We start from the raw sequence: 8553 nt of genomic DNA on the forward strand, positions 1-8553 counted from the left end.
ACATCCTTGAGACTGATCTTGGGGACGTTCTGCAGTCTCCTGAATAGTGCCTTCTCTATTGCTTCTGCACTGCCAAAGGTGCGTTCGAGTCTCTGCCAGGCTGCAGCGAGACCTGCTTCTGCTTGTCCCACATAGACAGTTCTAAGGCTCTTGATGCGATTTGTGGAGCCTGGGCCCAGCCAGTTGATCAAGAGGTCAAGCTCCTGCTCTGCGGTTAGGTTGAGGTTGGCGATGGCGGCTTTGAAGGTTGCCTTCCAGGCTCTGTAGCTCTCCGCATGGTCATCAAATTTTGAGAGACTGGTGTTAATTAGCTCTCTGCTCACCATAAACCTGGCAAACTCAGACATATCTGATTTCTCACTGCTTGTTGCCATGACAACTTGTGATGCCCCTGGGGCGTATAGGCTGCGTGGCGTGAAAGGGTGAGATGCTTCCGGGTAGAATGATGTTGCTGCAGGGTTGAGCTGTGGTCTAGCCTCTGTCGATTCTGATGACTGCTGCTTGAGCTGTGGACGTAGGCCAGGAAACACCTGGTAGCCATCTTGCTGTAATAACTGCCCTTGAGAGAGCGCGTCTGGGCGACTGTTATTGGATTGCTCGGGTGCTGTGGGTGTCACTGGCACTGCGGGTAGAGCTGACTTGGAGGTTTCGGTGTTGTTGGCTTGGACAGTACTGCACACTGGGGGTGGTGCAGGTAACTGTTTCAGTACATAGTCGCTGGTGCGATCAGCTGGATCGTCTATCTCCTCTGGTGGTAAGCAGACTGAATCAAGGCCTTGGCTCAATGCTTGCTCAAGTAGTCTTACTTTTGCTAATGCGATTTCCTCTTCCCTCTCTGATTTAAGGATCTTTATTCGAGCCTCTGCTTCTGCCCTCTTGGCTTCTGCCTCTGCTTCAGCCCTCTTGGCCGCCGCCTCAGCCCTCTTGGCCGCCGCCTCCGCTTCTGCCCTCTTGGCTACTGCTTCAGCCCTCTTGGCTTCTGCCTCCGCTTCAGCCCTCTTGGCCGCCGCCTCTGCTTCTGTCCTCTTGGCTTCTACCTCCGCTTCAGCCCTCTTGGCCGCCGTCTGTGCCTCTGCCCTCGCAAGGACTTCTTTTTCGGTGAAGGAACGCCTCACTTTGGATTGCTCTGCATTTATGCGGGCCTCTAGTAATCTGTCGCTCAGGGCGGAGCTTCTAGAGCATGATGATCTGTAGGACCGCGAGGAATGTTTGGATGAATGCGATCTGTGTGATCTAGTTTCTTGCAAATGAGAGATGCGGAGTTCCACTTTATCTTTAGCGTCCAGCACCATGGCGTCTCTTTGTCTGTCTATTGATTCTGCCTTGCACAATTCTGACGGGGCTTCTCCAATATTAGTCTTTTAGAAAGGTTATATACCTTGTGGACAGTCTCTTGTATCTTTCATGGGCTGCGTTCAGCCGCACGACGGTAACTTGTAAGCTGGTGGCATCGCCTGAGGAGGACTTGAGTCCTGATATGAGGGAGGAAACTCGCTCCCATAGATCTTCCAGGTCGTCACATAGCTCATCTTTCCTGGTGTGATAGTTTTCTGTGATCTTTATAGTTGGTTTAAGAGAGCGCCTTGGTCGCGTGACTTGGTCTGCTGGAAGTGTGGTTTCTACCTCCAGCTCTTCATAATGATCAGTATCAGGTTGCATTTGCTTTGTTTCATCGCTGGGGAACTGTACAAGGTCCTTTTCGGACATTTTGATTTAAGGTGCGCTGTCTCTTTAAGAAATCGAACTTTTGAATTGGGGGCTGAAAATTACAGTGCGGCTCAGATGAGGCACCCCGATGAGTTTCCCAAAGTCCTTTTAGTGAATTGCGGGGTTTTGGTTTAAGGGAGGCCCCGCGTGCATGAACAGTTCTTATATCATGCGAGCAAGGGTTAATATAGGATGTAGAAAATGGCTTGGCGAGTAGTGGAGGACTTCCAGGCAAGAGTATATCTACTGCGGACACGCCGTGCTTCCCCTTAGGCTTGTGGGACGTGCACTGTTGCTGGGCAGATTTGCTGGGAGTGGGCCTGTGGCAGGGGAGGTTCCTGAGTGTGGCACTGGGCTCTGAGGGAACCTGTAGCCGGGCATTGGACATTCAGACGGATATTTACTGGGGTATAAGGCTTTAAGGCAGTTTTTGACTGTTCTGTCCCCACATGAAGGCAAATGAAGGTGTAACTGATAATGGCTTTGTGACTGTCCTACCTTCGTATCCAAGCAGTGGAGCAGACCGGACCGGCAGATGCTCAGGTTAGATGGATCCAGACGTAGACATGAGGATGCAATCAAACGTGGGTTTATTTGATCCAGAGCAGTGACATACAGTGATGGAATACAGTAGATGCTGTCATGTGGATGTCTTTTCTGAGGCTAACTGCTGAGGCTACTGCTGGTCAAAAACTGATGCCTTCACAAGCCAAGGTGTGTCTCCAGTCACAAAGGAATGCAGCACTGAAAAAGGCTACAGGAAGTGACCAGGCCCAAGGCTGCAAAAACCACGCCCAGAGATAAAACTTTATAGACAACGAACGAGGCGTGCAGCATACAAATTCCGGCCAGCAGATGGCAGCAGAGAACAATAGACTTAAACAACATAGGTAAAACAAGAAATAATACAGTGCAGAAATTCAATATGAAAGGAACAGCACACTGATAACTTTAAAACACTTTGACTTATCCAGGCCATTCTGAGATTGTTTTTTCGTCACATATTGTACTTCATGACACTGGTAAAATGAAGTAAAAAAAATTCATTTTTATATATAAAAAAATAACAAAATTTACCAATTTTTTTAAAAAAATTGTAAATTTCAAAGTTAAAATTTCTCTACTTCTATAATACATAGTAATACCTGCAAACATAGTTATTACTTTACATTCCCCATATGTCTACTTCATGTTTGGATCATTTTGGGAATGATATTTTATTTTTTGGTGATGTTACAAGGCTTAGAAGTTTAGAAGTAAATCTTGAAATTTTCAAAAACCCCATTTTTATGGACCAGTTCAGGTCTGAAGTCACTTTGCGAGGCTTACATAATAGAAACCACCCAAAAATGACCCCATTCTATAAACTACACCCCTCAAGGTATTCAAAACTGATTTTACAAACTTTGTTAACCCTTTAGGCGGCGTTCCACAAGAATTAATGGAAAATAGATACAATTTCAAAATTTCCCTTTTTTGGCAGATTTTCCATTTAAATTTTTTTCCAGTTACAAAGCAAGGGTTAACAGCCAAACCAAACTCAATATTTATGACCCTGATTCTGTAGAAACACCCCATATGTGGTCGTAAACTACTGTACGGGCACACGGCATGGCGCAAAACGAAAGGAATGCCATACGGTTTTTGGAAGGCAGATTTTGCTGGACTGACACCATGGCCCCATTTTAGTTTTTGGTTGCTCTATAATACACTTTTTGTGAGGCAAGATAACAAGAAATAGCTGTTTTGGCACCGTTTTTATTTTTTGTTATTTACAACATTCATCTGACAGGTTAGATCATGTGATATTTTTATAGACCAGGTTGTCACGGATGCGGCGATACCTAATATGTATACTTTTTTTTTTATTTATGTAAGTTTTACACAATGATTTCTTTTTTTGAAGCAAAAAAAAAATCATGTTTTAGTGTTTCCATAGTCTGAGAGCCATAATTTTTTCAGTTTTTGGGCGATTACCTTGGGTAGGGTATGATTTTTGCGGGATGAGATGACTGTTTTATTGGCACTATTTTGGGGTGCATGTGACTTTTTGATCACTTGCGATCACACTTTTTGTGATGTAGGGTGACAAATTTTTTTTATTTAGCACAGTTTTTATTTTACATTTTTTCCGGTGTTTATCTGAGAGGTTAGGTCATGTGATATTTTTATAGAGCCGGTCGATACGGATGCGGCGATACCTAATATGTATACTTTTTTATTTATTTATGTAAGTTTTACACAATGATTTCATTTTTTTAAGCAAAAAAAAATCATGTTTTAGTGTTTCCATATTCTGAGCCATAGTTTTTTTTATTTTTTGGGCGATTGTCTCAGGTAGGGGCTCATTTTTTGCGGGATGAGGTGACTGTTTGATTGGTACTATGTTGGTGGGCAAACGCCTTTTTGATCGCTTGCTGTTGTACTTTTTGTGATGTAAGGTGACAAAAAATGGTTTATTTAGCACAGTTTTTTTTTTGTTTTGTTCATCTGAGGGGTTAGGTCATGTGATATGTTTATAGAGCCGTTCGATACGGACGCGGTGATACCTAATATGTATACTGTTTCCCCCCCCCCCTATTTTTTACCAATTTTTGTAACCTCTTAAGGACATAGGGCGTACAGGTACGCCCTTGTGCCCTGGTACTTAAGGACACACGGCGTACCTGTACGCCCTGTGTATTTTCGATCACCGCCGCGCTGCGGGCGGTGATCGGAACCCCGTGCCTGCTCAAATCATTGAGCAGGCACTTGGGGCAAATGCGCCGGGGGGTTCAGTGACCCCCCCCCCATGTATGCGATCGCAGAAAACCGCAGGTCAATTCAGACCTGCGGTTTTCTGCGTTTCCGGGTTGTTCGGGTCTCTGAAGACCCAATAACCCGGAACAGGATGGTGATGGTGGTGTGATTTCACCCCACCAATCACCATCCAGCGATCCTGAGTGGTGATGGTGACATCACCACTCAGGATCGCTTTCTGATTGGTCTGTAGGCGGTCCGGCGGCAGATTCAAAAGAGGCAGGCGCTCCTCTCCTCCTCCTTTTGTGTTCCGGAGTCGGAGGAGAGAGGAGCTGCCTGGACGTGTGTCTGCAATTGCTGCCAGCACCCCCAGGACCCGATCTGTGCCCCCAGGACCCCCCATCAGGTACATAGGGACAGCACAGGGAAAGTTTGGTTTAGGCAGGGAAAAAAAAGGGAAAGTTAGTTTCTGAACTTTTCTAAACTTTGATTGCATCACCCTAAGTTAGGGTGTCTGGGGTCCACAGCACAGCTGTGTGACCCTAGACCCCCCAGGGGTGCTGCCACTTGCCCCCCCACCTTTTTTGGGGTGCATTTTTTTATTTTTTTGTGTATGCTGACTGTGGCCGGCACTTAGTGTCCGGCCACTGTTAGCGCATCGCACACCCCACCGCTGATCAACTTCGGATGGTTGATCAGCGGTTTTGAATTTTTTTTCCCACTTTTTTTGCCCTTTTTTTAGTTAGTTTATTTATTTATTTTCTGTTAGTTTTAGGGTTAAGTCCGCGAACACCCGTGCCCCCACACACACGCACACAAAATAGTTACACACACGCACATATACACGCAGACACACACTCCCCTATGGCCCGCCGGACGTTCTCAGCCGAGGAGGCATACGCCCAGCTTGCCTCCGACTCAGAGAGTCCCAGTGAGGATGAGGATGACCCCACATTCCTGTTGTCATCCGCATCCTCCTCATCATCTAGCGATGATGATGAGCCCCCAAGGCTGCGGAGACGCCGCCAGGCGAAGCAAGGGGACCGCCATGTTAGGGACCCTGTGGCCCACACTAGTACGAGCAGCTCTGGGGCTCGTACTGGTTTCCCGGCCCACCAGTTAAATCCACCGGAGCCCCATGCCGGTGAACTTGTCTGGTGTAGCCCAGAGCGATACGAGCCCATGATTCCTGATTTTGTAGGCCAATCAGGAATCCAGATTTCCACAGTGGGCTACACTGAATATGACTTTTTTTGTCATTTTTTCAGTGACCCACTGGTAAATCTGATGGTGGAGCAGACGAATCTGTACGCCCAACAGTTCGTCGCTCAACACCCGGGCTCCTTTTTGGCCAGGCCCGGTGGCTGGACGCCGGTCAGTGCAGCCGAAATGAGGATATTTTGGGGCCTCGTGCTGCATATGGGCCTGGTCAAAAAACCCAGTGTCAGGCTGTACTGGAGTGGGGACATCCTATACCAGGCCCCACTTTACAGTACAGCCATGACACGCTCCCGGTTTGAGGCCATCCGGAAATGTCTGCATTATTCCGATAATGCAGCATGTCCCCCCCGAGGTGATCCTGCCCATGACCGTCTGTATAAGATACGGCCGGTCATCGATCACTTTGGGGCCAAATTCATGGAGGCCTATGTACCTGGAAGGGAGGTCGAGGTTGATGAGTCTCTCATTGCGTTCAAGGGGAGACTCATTTTCCGCCAGTATGTGCCCTCCAAGCGGGCGAGGTATGGCGTGAAGCTATACAAAATTTGTGAGAGTACCTCAGGGTACACTTACAAATTTCGTGTGTACGAGGGGCGAGGTTCCCGGATTCAACCCCCAGAATGTCCCCCCACTCTGGGTGTTACCGGGAAACTTGTGTGGGACCTTATGTACCCACTGCTGGATAAGGGTTACCACCTTTACGTGGATAACTTTTATACCAGTATCCCCTTGTTCCAGTCCCTTGCCGCCAGATCCACGTCCGCTTGTGGGACCGTGCGGAAAAATCAACGCGGCCTCCCTGCCCACTCCCTCCAGGTACCTATCCCCAGGGGTGAGACCCGTGCCCTTACCAATGGAAACCTGTTGCTGGTCAGGTATAAGGACAAGAGGGATGTCCTTATGCTGTCCACAATTCATGGTAACGGCATCACCCATGTCCCTGTGCGAGGTACCGCGGCAACGGTCCTCAAGCCCGATTGTATCGTCGCCTACAATCGGTATATGGGAGGAGTTGATCTCTCGGATCAAGTCCTCAAGCCATATAATGCCATGCGCAAAACCCGGGCATGGTACAAAAAAGTTGCGGTCTACTTTGTGCAGGTTGCCATGTACAACTCTTTTGTACTATCCCGAAGCGCTGGCAGCACAGGGACATTCCTCCAGTTCTATGAGGCAGTCCTCAAGGCCCTGATCTTTTCGGACCGGGAAAGAGCAGGCCAGAGTACCTCGGGAACTGTAGGTGCCCGGATCGTCCCTGGCCAACACTTTCCAGGTGTGGTCCCCCATACTGGAAAGAAGGGACGAACCCAAAAAAAGTGCAGAGTGTGTCGCAGGAGGGGGATACGGAAGGACACGACTACTCAGTGCGACACGTGCCCCGATCATCCGGGCCTCTGCATTGACGGTTGCTTCAGGGAGTATCACACTTCCATGGAGTACTAAATTTATATCCCAATTTAGCACTGACATCGGATAAAAAAAAATGGTTCTCAGACTTGAGACACCCAAAAAAAATTTTTTTTTAAATTAAAAGTAGACATATTAGGTATCGCCGCGTCGGTAATAATCTCCTCTATAAAAATACCCCATTACCCAACCCCCCAGATTAACACGGTCAAAAAAATAAATAAAAAAAATAGGTGCAAAAAAAGAATTTTTTTGTCACCTTACATAACAAAAAGTTAAATAGTGCCAATAAAACCGTCCGCTCATCCCGCAAAAAATGAGCCCCCACATGAGATAATTGGATAAAAATTTTTTTTTAAAAATGACCCTTAGACTTTAGAGATACCCAAAAAATAATTTGTATCAAAAAAGATAATATAGTCTAAAACCTAAATAATTGTAAAAAAAAGTAGACTTATTAGGTATTGCCGCGTCCGTAAGAATCTCCTCTATAAAAATATCCCATTACCTAACCCCCCCAGATTAACACGGTTAAAAAAAAAAAAAAAACGGTGCCAAAACCGCTATTTTTGGCACTTTTCCATTTCAATCCGTTTTTTACGGGAACAAAACAAGGGTTAACAACCAAACAAAACTTAATATTTATTACCCTAATACTGCAGTTTACAGAAACACCACATTTGTGGTCGTAAACTGCTGTATCAGTAAAAGGGAGGCCGCAAAAGGAAAGGACCGACATGGTTTCTGGAAGGCCGATTTTGATCGCCTTTTTTATTGACACCATGTCCCTTTTGAAGCCCCCCTGATGCACTCTAGAGTAAAAACTCCCCAAAACTGACCCCATCTAAGAAACTACACCCCTCAAGGTATTCAAAACTGATTATACAAACTTTATTAACCCTTTAGGTGTTCCTCAACAGTTAATGGCAAATGGAGATGAAATTTCAGAATTTCAATTTTTGGTAACCTTGCCTCATAAAAATGTAATATAGAGCAACCAAAAATCATATTTACCCTAAAAATAGTCCCCAAAAAAATGCCACCTTATCCCGTAGTTTCCAAAATGGGGTCACTTTTAGGGAGTTTCTACTCCAGGGGTGCATCAGAGGGGTTGAAACAGGACACGGTGTAAATAAACCAGTCCATAAAAATCAGCCCTCCAAAAAACCAAACGGCGCACCTTTCACTCTACGCCACGCTGTGTGGCCATACAGTACTTTACGGCCACATATTGGGTGTTTCTGTAAATGGCAAGTCAGGGCAATAAAGATACAGTCTTGTTTGGCTGTTAACCCTTGCTTTGTTAGTGGAAAAAATGGGTTAAAATGGAAAATTAGACAAAAAAAATGAAATTCTCAAATTTCATCGCCATTTGCCAATAACGCTTGTGCAACACCTAAAGGGTTAACGACGTATGTAAAATCTGTTTTGAATACCTTGAGGGGTGTAGTTTCTTAGATGGGGTCCCTTTTAGGGAGT

Source organism: Bufo bufo, chromosome 2, assembly GCF_905171765.1.
Source record: "Bufo bufo chromosome 2, aBufBuf1.1, whole genome shotgun sequence".
Classification (NCBI taxonomy): Eukaryota; Metazoa; Chordata; class Amphibia; order Anura; family Bufonidae; genus Bufo; species Bufo bufo.